This window comes from Bemisia tabaci, chromosome 8 (genome assembly GCF_918797505.1).
Source record: "Bemisia tabaci chromosome 8, PGI_BMITA_v3".
Classification (NCBI taxonomy): Eukaryota; Metazoa; Arthropoda; class Insecta; order Hemiptera; family Aleyrodidae; genus Bemisia; species Bemisia tabaci.
The window spans coordinates 36786277-36798696 of NC_092800.1; positions in this window are offsets into that span (position 1 = coordinate 36786277).

Genomic DNA, 12420 nt, shown 5'->3' on the forward strand with positions numbered 1-12420 from the left:
GCTCACCAGCCCGACCACCCCAACAACCCAGGACGAATCGCCCTTTCTAGAGCGTCGTCTTGGAGGAGACGGGTGTAGTCTTATGGATCCATCCTATGGTGTGAAATTCGGTCGACTGTGAGACAAGAAGGATAGTGTGGCTTTGTGGAAGGCCTGGGTGCTCGGCCGCACAGTGGATCAAGTCAATTGGAGAGGTCGGATACGTAACTTTTTTAACTAAAACTGCAAATTTTGATGTTTATTTCGTCACATTTTCAAAGGGTGTTACCGAAAGGAGATTTCACGATAAAACCGATGGAACTACTCTTATGTGCTGGTTACACACTCAAATTTCCATCAATTTTCGATCAAATGGTGACTGGTGCGCACCATCTACCATCAAATTTCTGCGGCCTGCAAACATTTGATGGTAGATGATGGAACTGTGGGGCTCATGCTTCATCTGATTTCCACACAACCGTGCTTATTTCATGCTTATTTCAATCAACACGCTGTTTTAATTAATTTTACTCATCAATCTAGATAATTCACCGCCATCTTGGTCATCATTTTGATCGGAATTTGACGGAAATTTGATCGTGTATCCAGGCCATTAAACTCTTAGTTTCATACTTTCGAAAATAGAAGCTTTCATAGTTTCCGGATTTTGTCCGAGCTCTCCTGTGGGCTTGATCCACTGCGGGCCGGGTTGATTCGGTCGACGTAATCGTAATTAACGGATTTGTGCGGCGTCGAAGGTCGCCCCGCTTCGCATTGAAACCGAAACCGACTCAGACACCGAAAGCGAAAGCGAGGCCCCCTCACCGGAACCCGACTTTGGTGGAGGCCCACTCTCTTCACCTTCGCCTTGGATTGCATCGCATCGCCACCAAGGCGCTCGACTGCCACTGCACCGATCATAGTCGGGTAAGCTCAGCCGAGGGCCGTGGAAACGCCGGAAAACTCGCCAAAGGAGACTGCACTTTTGCCCCCCCCCCCCCTTGAATGTCAGCGCCTCCTTGTGAACGTTTTGTGACGTAGGACCCTTTCCTTTAACACCATCGGTAGTAGAACCACGGGTCACGCGAGAATGGTTCAACAAATCGGACACACCGGTGTAGAATGTTTCGAAAACCCCCTTAATACAGTAAATTCTCTCTCCCCCCCCCCCCCCGGAAAATACACGTGATCAAAAACATATTTCTCAATGTATAAATTAAAAAGCATGTGTTTATGTGCGGTGTGAAAGTCGTGGTCTTGTCACCTCATAAAATTCGTTCAAGCCTTGTTTATGCTAATCGGCGTATTTTTTCTTGCTTTTTGCAGATTTGTGCAAGTGGTAATTTCTTCTCCTCTCTCGCGAATCAACAGGTCAGTGAATAGTTTTACCCGTAATTTAGTAATCGGCGAAGACAGGAACGTTCGTTTTCAAAATTATGTTGTTAAAATTGGATGAAGACCTTTTGTTTATCACGGACCTCATTGTAAATATGGACATGTTTCGAGTTGCGAGCTTTTTTTCAACCTAGTTGCATCAACACGAGAGTCAAAATTACATTGGTTCATGTAAAACCTACTTTCTTGCAGATCATTTAATGAGTTTATTATTCCGCGCGGTGCTAACATCAGTTACATCGAGTTCGTGACAAACATTGTATAATTTTTTAAAAGTTTTTGGGAATTTCCTCCCATTTTAACGAATTTCAAAGTAGAATTTGGGCGTCGAGTGCAAAGAGGGCATTTCTTGGTTGCGGATTTTCAGAATCTCCTATGATAATTTACATGAGATTTTTTTAATTTTTATGAGACCAGGAATTTCCTAAAATGTTCAGTTTTCAGCATTGTACAATCATAAAGAATTTTCAATAACAGTTTTACGGATTCCATGCATTTGCTTTAATCAAAGTGGATGAAACGTTAACGGAAATCCTGTGACACCGCAACCAAGAAGTGCCCTTTCTGCTCTCAGTTTTTCAAATTTGCAATTTTCTTCGTGCTGCCAATGAAATTCAGTAAAAATTTCAATCAGATTCATCCAAAAATTTCCCTGAAAAAAAAAAAAAAAAATCGCGGTGGAAATTAAACGTGGCATGGCGCTTGTGATACCATAGCCGGAACGTGAGGATGTTTCCTCGAAAATTTACATTTTATCCAAAGAAATTTGGCGGCGCACAGTGGATCGATTCAATCAGAGAGGTCGGACGTGTAATTTTTGACAAAAACTGCAAATTTTGATGTTAGTTTCGTCACATTTCAAACTTTAAGGGGTGCCCCTAGAAGAGAATTTCACGAGGAAACCAATGGAACCACTTTTAAAACCTCAAAGTTTTGTACAAACGAAGTTATAAAAGTTTAGAGTTTTTAAATTTTGTCCGGCCTTTCCTATTGACTCGATCCATTGTGTGAAGTCCGAATATTTATACGGCGTTCTTCCTTAGCACAGTGGTGTCGGCAAGCTCGCCTGGGCGAGGGCAACCGCGAGAGGTTGGTGGAACCTCGCGGTGAGGTGGCTCCTCGAAGGGGTTCGGGTTGGACTCGTCGGGGACCTTTCGGGGATTGCGAAAGCGGGAGGGGCCCCGGACCGCCGCGCCGCCGCGGCCGCGACCGGATGTGACCCACCTTCTTTTCAGTCTCCTGCCGCTATTTTGCAAACTCCTTCGCCGGCCACTTTTAACCAGCGGCGTGGCGTGAATTGCGATGTATCGATTGTTATGCCATTTGAATCTATGGTAAAGAATCGATTATCAAGGTGTTCGCTGCGAACACCCTGTTTATCGATCCTTTTTCATAGGTTTAAATGGCCTGACAATCGATATATCGCAATTCACGCCACGCAACTGCTTTTAACCCTACCATCTCCGCGTCTTGCAAAACTATCCTCGACCCCTCGCCGAAATCCACTCGGGACAGTGGTGCCGGCTTTATGAGCTCTGTCAGTCTTTCTTGCGTGTGGAAGAATTGGATTGCATTTTGAGAAAAGGAACCAAGACCATTTGAATGTCGCTTAGATTGTGCAATTTTTTTTACCTTGTTATAAACTGATAATTTAAACAAGGTTCATACTTTTTCCTAATAAACTATGAATTCAATATGGAAATTACCTTTGTCAATTTAATTTTTTGCATAAAATCAGTAATATTATTGCAAAAAATACAAGTTGCACAATCTCAGCAACATGGGAATGCTCTTGGTCCCTTTTTGCAAAATGTAATCCAATTGATGCTTGGACGGTTTTAAGGCGATTCTTACAGTTTCAATCGGGGACTAAAACCGAAAATCGATCTCTGTGAGTAATGGATCGCATTCGATACATCAAGCAGGTGAGATTGTATCGATATCGATTCGTTCAACTTGTGAACATAGCCTCCAAAGTCAATTAAGTAATCTGAGGGAACGGGGTTTTTTAGATGGATTTTTGATACTTACGAGTAGAAAATTGCAATAAAGAGTGAAATTGTCAAGCTTTCTCATTTTCAGCTTCTCCAGCTTGAATCCTAAAATTTTTGTCTAGGGTTATGTTTCAGTGTTTTGAACCAAACGCTGAAAAAAAAGTCTCTTGGATCTTGAGTCCAGGCTCTTAAAAAATCAACAAGAAAAATTACTCTTGATTCAATCGAAGTTTTGCTAAAATCAAAAGAAAATTTGCTTAAATTATGAGTTTCGGCTCTCGATTCAATAAAAAATTCGATTGAATCAAAAGTTTTTTTTTCTTGTGAGATTTTTTAAGATTTTGGACTCGGGACCCAAGAGAATTTTTTTTCCAGTGAACGATAAATCGAACTGCTATCGAATATGATCCATAACAACGTGGCATCGGAGACTGAGACCAATGAAGCGTGCTGGTGGCCAACCGATGAGCCATTCCCGCCAAAACGCGTGGCCGAAGGTCTTCTTTTGTTTGGCCCCCCTAGTCGGACGGGGGGACGCTGTTCGCCGAAACAGGTAGATGTCGAGACAAGAGGCCAGGACCGGTTGAGAAAACGGCCAGCGACGTTGCCACTTTATGAACCTCCCCGAAAATTTGCACTTGTATGCAAAAAAATACCAAAAGATGAACGGAAGTCTGGCAATCGCGCACATGTGACTGGTTTTCGCGAATCGCGTCATGGCCCCTGCGAGTTCGCACTATGACCACTTGCGCTGACGATCTAATTGTAAGAGCAGTAGGGGCAGTTTCAGGACTGACAGTGATTTCTCGCCCGACGGAAGGAACTCTGTTAAAAATCCAGGAGTGAAATTAGTTGCCGGTATTATATAGACGCCATTTTGCAATTCGGAACTATAAATTATGGCTCATCTGAAAAAAAATTTATGTGCATAGGGAAACTAATGGCATGTACGTTGTTTTTAAACCGGGCCGGAATTTATGGTTCCCAATTCAAAATGCAGTCCATATATTACCCAAAAACCCCGAGTGATATCATAATGCGAAGTGAAACCATTACCCTAAATGTGTATACAAAATTATACAAAATTCAACGACTATGATCACGTCCATAATTTTTTTTCTCAATCTCGGATTTCCAATGCTCCTATTGCCCAGAGCTAGATCCGAATTCCGAAACTTTTGAGATTTTCCGGAATTTTTACCAGAACTGTTAGAATTCTCGAAATGTTCCGGATCTTTGGTATTTTCTGGAACTTTCGTGGAAACTTTTGACTGTCATAGTGTGGGTGAAATTGGAACAAAAAAGTTCCAAGTCCCGGAACTTTTGATAGACACAGAATGGGAACACTGCGAATTTTCGACAGTCTAAGAATGGTTGAAGTCGTAGCTACTCCCAAAATGCAGTTTGGTGCGTTTCCGTTGAAATCGTCCCGCATACTCAACGGTTCCACCAGAAGCCGATGAATTTTAGGCGTGATTTCCGGAAAGTCCGGAAGTAGTACTGATTTTTAAAGGGTGATCCGAAAGTATTTTGGAGTTTTTGGTCCGAAAGTACTGAAAAAATGCGGATATTCCGCAAAGAGGTCCAGAATTTTTTTCATTTTTCGTCATCTGTGTCGCAATTTGAGCGAGAAATTGAAATTTGTCGAATTTCGTCTATTGCAAGTACTGAGAAAGTACTGAATTTTTCTGTCGAGGAGGTACTGAATTTCTTGGGAATGCACCGAAAAAGTACTGAAGAAGTACTGATTTCTGGTCAGTCTGTTTTCGTAGACACCCTGATATCCCTTAATTTGCAAGGCTTATCAAGAGCGGTACAATTGGACCACATTTATTGCAATAAGGAACCACTATTTCTGGCTCATGTTAGAAAGAGCATATGAACCATCGGTCTCCCTATGCAGGAAGGTGCTTTTGTGGATTAGCTGGAGAGAGAGGTTCCTTATTGCAAAATGTAATCCAATTCAACGGCGATATGGATCGCATTTTGCAATAAGGAACTCTTTTCATAAAAGCACAAATCTGCAGAGGGAAACCGATGGCATGTATGTTGTTTCTGAAATGGGCCGGAAATAGTAGTTCCTTATTGCAAAATGTAATCCATATATGGAATGGCGTCTACCCGTGGGGTAAAACAGCAAAACAAAAAAAAAAAAAAAAAAAAAAAAAAAAAAAAAAAAAAAAAAAAAAAAAAATTGGAATGACGTAGCTAGTAAATCAGTCTACGGCGGCGGTCGGTCAGAGTCCAGGAGCCAGACGGCGGATCATCAAAAGTAGCGTCGGGCAGAGTCGGTGAGAGAAGATCGCGACTCCCTAATTTGCATAGAATGGCTACTCCGTTTCGGATTCGCCAGATGAATCAGGGCGAGTGGGCGAACCGAGTTGCGCCCGACGCGAGATTTTTCCCCCCTTTTTTTCCTCGCTCCTCCTAATTGGCAGTTTAGAACTTGCCGCGGAGCCATTGGACCTTGCGCACCGTTCGACTGTCATCGGGGCTGCCCTAGTAGCCTTAGAATCAGCAGTAACTTTGGAGTGATTGTTGAAATTGATAGACGAACCATAGACTAAGGAGACATAGGGAACATGGAGCAGTTGGAATGGGTGGTTTAGCCTCAGAATCAATATTTTTTCATACATTTACATCAATGAAAGTGAAAAATTCTACCGTCCAATCGAGTATATTTTTAAACACCCGTTCAACGAGGAACCTCTCCTCGCCTTAATCCTCTCGTGATTCGAACAAGACAATAGGAATAACATGATCTACTATTTCCCTTGGATCATGAAAGTTAAGAAGTTGAATTTCAAGTTTATTTGAACTGTAACGCCCAAGCTGTCACTGATTTTCCTGTTTTGTTCTGTTTTCGTTTATAAATATCTGAAGTTTCCAAAACTGAACAGAGTCGAATAGAAATGCGCCAAGTCACAATTTGAGTAAAATTGGAGTGCGAATTGTTTAGAGAAAATGGTCGTTAAATCTTGTCCTTAACATGAAGGCGCGCACGTATCCTTCTTGCAGACTTGATGGAACTTTCTGCGGTTCTATGACACTCGGTCCAATTCAAGAGATGTATCACTCTCTGTGAACTAAAATGATCTTTAGTTCAGTACCTTATTGCAAACGTCTTGTTTCCTTGTCACGTCAATCTTGGCAAGAAGTCCAACACGGATGTCGCGCAGAAAAACGCGCAAAGGGTAAAATACATCTTTTCAGTGATGGAACGAGATACTTTAAGTGAGAGGACACTGCCTTTCAAGTGTTTCGTCAATAGGGCCGAGGATCAAAGATAATCTTTGCCCGGGCAAGATACATTTCCCAGAAATGTGCCACTCCGACCTCCTCAGATGACAGTAGAGGCGCCTTCATTCCAGAAGAATACCTCGGACCCATTGAAGTGGACCGTATCGCCACTTTTGACACACTGCGACAGTCCAGTATCAACTCGTCTTTCTTCATTTACCCTTCCTGTTTGCATTTATCTCGCATCAGTGAAACTGTCGAATAAGAATTGTATTCATATTTTTATTTTTTAAGACGTGTTACCTAGTCTACTTTTTGGAGGATTTTTAAAAGTGCGTGTCCTCGCTCTCCACACTTTACCGTTGAATTTGCGCCACCTATGTGTTTCGATACCTTACGTGTTTTTCTTTAAGGAGCCATAATTGGATTACATTTTGCAGTAAGGATCTTTGGCTCTCCCATAAAAGCACATATCTGCATAGGGAAACCAATGGCATGTATGCTGTTTCTAAATTGGGCCAGAAATAGTGGTTCCTTATTGCAAAATGTAATCCAATTAGGCAGGCCGTAAGTTCGTATACGCTAAGCCAGTAATTTAATGATTAATTTTGTGTACCCATTTTCAATTTTTAAAATTATTCCACCCTCGGGGGAAAAAACTTAGAAGACGTTTAAATGTATATAAGGATTTTATGAAAATCAGCTAGACTGCACGTCACGTTTACGAAATTTTTCCGCATGAGAACTAAGTAAATTTCTTAACGGTTGTAATCTATTTGTGAATTTGCTGTATTAATAATGAAGAATGTACTCACAAAATTTCAAATTTTGGTACCGCATGGTTTTCTGTTTAAAAATTCAACATCAGGCAAAATTAGGCACCGTCTGATGTAGTCAGGTTGATTTCAGGTAGATTCGTCCACACTGGAGAAAAAAATGCTGCGTTTTTATTTTTTCATGGCACCCGCGTGCATTATTTAATTGGTGGGATGTAGTCGCTGCAACTTCACTCGTAATTTATGTGGGTAGAAGCTGTTTTTAGGTATATTTCATGAATGAATAATTTATTCTTCGCTAAAATACTCATTACGTAATGATGTTTTGGTCGCTTTCCTGTATCGGCCTCCTGAAGCAGTCACTCCAATCGAGTTTGTTACTCTGTGGAGTTTAAACTGTTCATTGTGCCCCAGTAATTCCAACCCGCTAAATGATTTCTATGAAGTAAATTTAAGTTTTACAATTATTTTCAACCGCTCGTATTACTGTTACGAAATAAGTCAGCTGATCTTCAATCGATTGAATCGTGTGCCTGGATTTTCTTTGAAGCCTGGAAAACGTTCTTGGAGACAAGGATTTCAAACCCCCGAACAGCCTGAAGATGGAACTGGTCCTGGAAGGAAAACTGCCATTGGATGCTGAAACGGAGTTGATTTTTCTCTTTGGTTACCTAGCTGTATGAGTGTGATTCAGATTTCATAAAGTTAGGCGACCGAAGTTAAGAACAACACCATATTTTAATCATCGATCTCTCTCCGCCGCCGAACGTTGACAATCAAGAGGATGTGAGGAGCTTTTCCAAATTTCAGTGAAGTAACTTTCCAAAGTGACACCGGAGAATGAAGCGAACGCCAAGCTATAAAGCTTATCTTCTTGTAGTAGTTTTTTACAGAAAGGACAGAAATGCATTGATTTAAGTGTATGTATGGGCACTGAGTAGAGTCATCTCACTGGACCACTAAACAAGTTAATTTTCTGCCTCGTCGAATCCATTCTTGTATCTTTATTTAGTTAATAGCTTAGTTGTATTTTAGTATAAGTTGATATAATATAAACATTGTAAAAAACATTTGTTAGTGCAGGATGCAGATTTTAAGTTGATTTTCTTTCGCTGGCTACTTGTTTTTCTTTTGAGACTTTAATGTAAAGTTTTGCTGACATGATACCGTTTTTATCCCACAAAAGCTGATGTCATTATGTTTAACGCCACCCATTAAAGTGTATTGATTTTACCGTAGAAAAACCTAATCTGTAGATATTCCTGATCTCAAATAAGCTTTATTTTCCGCAACTTTGAGCGTTCTGCGAAAAAGACTCATACTATCGTGCTAAGGAAAAACGCAGTACAAAACTTTAGGCGTTGTCGGACTTCCTTTGATAAAATACTAATTTTCTCGGAATATTTTTAACATGTTCCTCTAATATTTCACAGGGAGTTTTCTTTGTAAGTTTATTCGAGGGATCTGAATATCTCAAGGAAAAACATTCAGGACTTTCCTCAAAACATCAATTCAAAAGTTTAGTCGGAGGAGTCTGGCATTCTTTGAATGTTCATACTGCGTTTTACCTCAACATACTAGCACGCCTCCCGTCAGATGAATTCAACGAGGCAGAAGTCAACCAGTTTCTAAACGTCAAGTGTCTGCTCGAAGTACTATCGGAATTGCAATCCGACACGACACAATGAAACCTATTTATGCTCACAGGAAAACAGGGAGAGAAATTAAGAGATAAAACTTGTATTTGAAACCGGTGTCGCGCGGCACTATCATGTTATAACGAATGAAAAGATAGTCGATAACGACAATTGAGGATAATATACGAGCTTTCTTCGCATCGCAGGTGGGTTTTCCTCATCGTTGCGGTAGAATAAAGCTCTCTCGTAGGATAAGAACTCGCTTGATGGGCCGCTGATTTTGAAATCAGAGTGACAAGTTCTTGAAAAGTCAATTTTGCCCGAACCTGAAAACCTTGACATTTTCATCCAGCCTTACATTGCGTTTTTCAGGTTCAAAATACTGCACCAGAAATATAGTTTATGAAAATAATTTTTATGAGAAATCAGCACCCTCCACTGGAAAAAAAACACACTGGATCTAGAGTCCAGACTCTTGAAAACATTGACAAGAAAAAATACTCTTGATTCAATCGGATTTTTGCTTGTATCAAAACGAAATCCGCTTAAATTAAGAGGCTTGGTTCTTGATTTAAGCTAGATTCTGATTGAATCAAGAGTACTTTTTCTTGTCGACGTTTTTAAGAGTCTGGACTCTAGATCCAATGTGTTTTTTTCTTCCAGAGCCTCCCATAAAAAACATGGAAAAATCAGGAATTTTGGAATCCAGGAGAATTACTTGCCACCATTGGAACTAAAAAAAAAACCTATAGTGCAGGCAAATTTTTCAAAATTGTTTCTCCAGTGATGATATAATTTTGTAAATGTTAAATATCGATAGTGGTAAAATTAGACTTTTTCAAACGCCGCACAGTGGATCGAGTCAATAGGAGAGGTCGGACAAAATTTAGAAACCATAAACACTATTAACTCCGTTTATACAAAACTTTGAGGTTCTGAAAGTGGTTCCATTGGTTTCCTCGTGAAATTTCCTATTGCATGCACCATTGCTCCCCTCGAAGATGTGACAAAGAGAACATCAAAATTTGCGGTTTTAGTCAAAAATTGTATGCCCGACCTTTCTGATTGACTCGATCCTCTGTGCACCGAGGCTCCTTCTCAAATGCCGCAGATTTACACAAATGTATGGTTATACACAATGCATTATTTACCTAATTGTAGTTGGACTTAACTGAGTGTGGCTTTGTCATTTATGTTAAATTGTATTTATTATTATTAAATATCACTTTGAGAACGCCCGCGACGACACGAAAGCGGCAATACCCAACTTGATAAAGATTGACTAAATGCCAAGGCGGCTACTACATTTGGATTACATTTTACAATTAAGAACCTCTATCTCTGGCATTTCTGTAAAATCACCTTTCTTCTGAAGGAAACCAATGACATATACGTTGTTTCTAAAATGAGCCAGAGGTACAGGTTCCTTCTTGCAAAATGTGGTTCATATATCGTCAGGGCCGGATTTACCTACTTGCCGCCCATGGGCCGCCTGTATTTTGCCGCCCCCTTCTCATTCGTTTTGAAACATCAATAAATCCATCCAGTGAACGTGCCGGAGGGAGAGGGGTGCATAAAACGCGTTTACTCGTGTTAGACACATTTTTTGCAAAAGCCCTGTCAACACTACTAGCAAAAGTTCACGGAACTTTGCGCGAAAGTTAAGTAACGTAAACCTATCTCTGTGTGGACAAGGCCTTCCATTCATAAGCAATGAACCAAAAAATTAAGAAAGAACAAACATAAATGTGGTTTAATAATTTTAACTTCCGCCGCCGCTCTGCGCTGATCGCACTGTATTTGGCGCAATGCGGGAAGTATTCCTACAGTCTTGTAGGCGCTATGCGTTTCATACCGACCGCTGCTGACCGCACTGTGTCTGACGCAATGCGTGAAGTATTCATGCAATCTTGTAGGCGCTAATATGTGTTACATGCCGACCGCCGCCGCGCCTGAGAGCTATTTTTGAGCTTGGGAGCTGATTTCAGAGATAACCAGTGGCACCATCGTGTTTCTCGCGAACTTTTACATAAGAATCAATGGTCAAATCGCAAATCCCTCGCACGTGCAACATCTCCAACATCTAAAAATGTCCTAGAATAGGAAATTATTTTTTACTCCCCACCAAAAATTTGTTAATTCAAAGGAAAGTAATTGTGAACATTTTAATAGCGTACATAAATTAGGTACCATTAAAAGTAAAGAAGAAGTTGCACGATTTTGAAAACACTGCAATCGCGCTGGTTCCTTTTTGCTAAATGGGACCCAAGGATGCATGTTACATTTTTTAGTTGGTCATTTTTATATAACAACTTGTTCGAAAGTATGCATTTTATTTTGTTTGGTTGTTTATTCCCCTTTAATATGTGGCTAGTAATTTTTTGATACACTGTGCGGATTACAAGAGAGACCTGAGAACCTAAGAGTCAATCACAGGTTTCTTTCTCCTGACCTAGATCCCTTTTTACAGTCCGAAATTCCTTGACCCGAATGGAAATGAAAATGAGGCCTGGACGTGCGCAACACTAAGCGGTCATTTTTCATTCCCCTCTTACGGACTGCGTTAATGGGATCTTTGAGTCATGTATTCATTTTCATACGAATTTTTAGGCTAATGGAAAAGTTTTCAATCAAGTATGCAAGCTTACTGCGCCGCAGAGTGAGTAGACAGGTTTCTCGCCAAGTTTGAGTAAAACCTGAAATGGTGCCCTCTAATTACGGCCGTGCTTAGGAAAACGTCATTTTTTTATTAATATCTTATGTGAAAATGAAAATAAAGAAACAAAAAATGTTATTCGTAGTCTAATTCACGTGTTCAGAAATTTCAATGAACAATTTTCATTTGTTCCTTCAGGAATACATTTTTTATCGAGGAATTAGTGACATTTGAATGTTTATAAGGAGTGAGGAGTGTCTCCTTTAGTACGAAAGGAACCAGAATATACCATGTATACCAATACCATTACGAAAGATACCAATATAACTTTCTTTTTGGGAATTATTTCTGCGTTCACAGTTCCCGTAAAGCGAGTTGGGGGAAAAAAATCAAAATTAACAAACAAAACAAAATAAGCTTCCTTCTGCTGTCTGCGATAATTCGAAATCTACGTGCCAAAGGTTCAAGCCTACTTTCATTAAATTGGCCACTAAATTAAATTCTGTGTTCGTGGCGATAAAATAATGTCCTCAATGTGTTCAATTTTTCTTGACATATTCCCAGAAGCCGCGCATCTAAGGAGGAGGACATTTTTTGGATGTCTAACTTTTTTTATTTTTTTTTTTCAAACTTTAAAATCGTTTTCGAAGGCAATTTTTTTCATTTTGATTTTGTTTTTTTACAGCGTGAAATTACAATCCATTGATTCCAACTCAAATATAACCTCTCTAATATCAGTTAAT